At 41.5% G+C, this 1,613-nt stretch overlaps 2 protein-coding genes across 2 annotated transcripts in view; one reads left to right on the forward strand and one right to left on the reverse strand.

The window, feature by feature from the left end:
• The window catches only part of LOC101860982 (major vault protein-like), a 5,295-nt gene extending 4,379 nt beyond the window's left edge, over positions 1–916 (reverse strand). The window contains exon 1 of the mRNA XM_035970611.1: positions 773–916. The gene's annotated coding sequence lies outside the window, so the exon portion shown is untranslated. The remainder of the gene's footprint in view (positions 1–772) is intronic.
• LOC101863594 (neuroglobin) overlaps positions 1–1,613 on the forward strand; it is a gene marked incomplete in the record, with an annotated part of 110,731 nt that overhangs the window by 59,617 nt on the left and 49,501 nt on the right.

Consider the following 1,613-nt stretch of genomic DNA (forward strand, 5'->3'; position numbering starts at 1 on the left):
AACAAATGAAACAAACACATAAACAAACAAACAATAAATAAATAAATACATTATATAGATCTATGTAAACAAATAATTAAATAGATATAGATCAAAATGTAAATAAACTAAAACATGGTTTCGAGTTCAATCAAACATAGGAAGAGGCTAATGAAGTTGATCCACAAAGCCTTCCGAGCGGTGCTGAATAGCGCTGAAACTTGTTACTATTTATAGCTCTGATCCTGGGAACGTTTTCGCTACGAAAACCGCGCACTGTTAGCCTTACGTTTCTTGTAGGTGGTCGACCCGTGATGTGAGAAACTTTAGAAATACGGTTAATCTTGTGTATTTGGACCTTTTCTTTTTTTCAGTTCGTTTATTTTTCCTTTATAAAGTGTAAAACAAACATTGATAAAAAGTAAAAGAGCAGACCGGTTACCGGTACCCTTGCAAAACAAAGCACCCATGTAGGCCTACAGACTGAAATACCAGTGACACGGAAGAACCTCCACTAATATTCAGCTATAGAACATTTATACACACTGTGAAACAATGAAAGTGTTTAATTAATTCTCTATTCTATTAAGTGTATACTGTTCAGCGAATCGACAATCGAGACTAACTGGATCGTCCATAGCCCGTTAACCCTGAACACACGAACCACACTCACTCAACCCAGATCCTGGAAAAACCCGTTGGTTGACCACACGAGCAACTTTCGAGGTAAAGCTGCTATTAACGCAATAGATCATGGATAAATAACTCTGAAAACAGAAAACCCGTTTCTTACCTAAATTGTATGGATGTCGGCAGCAGCAATCAGAAACTCAACCTGCAGTCTTAAGCTCAATACATGAACTGACGGACTAGGCTCGGAGATCCTGTTGTTGTGTTGTAGCGCTGTGCTAGCACATTTCTCGTCCGACTAAGATTCTAAAAATAGCAAGGTCAACTGGAGCGTCGCGCTCTGTTCGGAATCGTTCGATGAACGTGCTTGAACGTTTCACTGCCGTCCTCGTGTTTTGGTCTCGTTTTGTTTTGTTTCTTTTGTGTGTGAGTGACTAAGCCACTATTTAAGATAGATAATAACAGACTCCGCACCCCTAATTTTGAGTGGGTTTTTTTTTTTCCTTTCTCCACAACAGCAGGTTGTAATGTCGTAAGCGCGATGTGTTTCGGTGAGAGGGAAGGGGGTTGGGGGTCATTCTTTTTTTTCTTTGCGTGTAGGTGTCTAACCTAACGCCTCCATAGACATTATAGATCGTAATAGATAGCCTTCTGACTATGAGTGTCAAGGTCAACCCAGGCTGAGAGGGATGAATGATACACAATCCCAGCAGAAAGTAGAAAGACTGTACCAAGATACTGGTACCGGTACTTGATTAAAAAATAATGTTGTCCCCATATTTTGTTAATCGAACTCGAGTCTTCTGCCTGCGAGCGAAAAGCGCTTTACCGTCCCACCGTCGGTGGTTCATGTGTGTACATCTGTGTGTGTGTGTGTGTGTGTGTGTGTGTGTGTGTGTGTGTGTGTGTGAGTGTGTGTGCACGTATGTGTGCAGTGTGCTTGTGTGCTCGCGCACGCACGATCGTGTGTGTGTGTGTGTGTGTGTTTGTGTCTGAGTATGTGT

The sequence above is a fragment of the Aplysia californica genome, unplaced genomic scaffold (genome assembly GCF_000002075.1).
Source record: "Aplysia californica isolate F4 #8 unplaced genomic scaffold, AplCal3.0 scaffold00293, whole genome shotgun sequence".
NCBI classification, from domain to species: Eukaryota; Metazoa; Mollusca; class Gastropoda; order Aplysiida; family Aplysiidae; genus Aplysia; species Aplysia californica.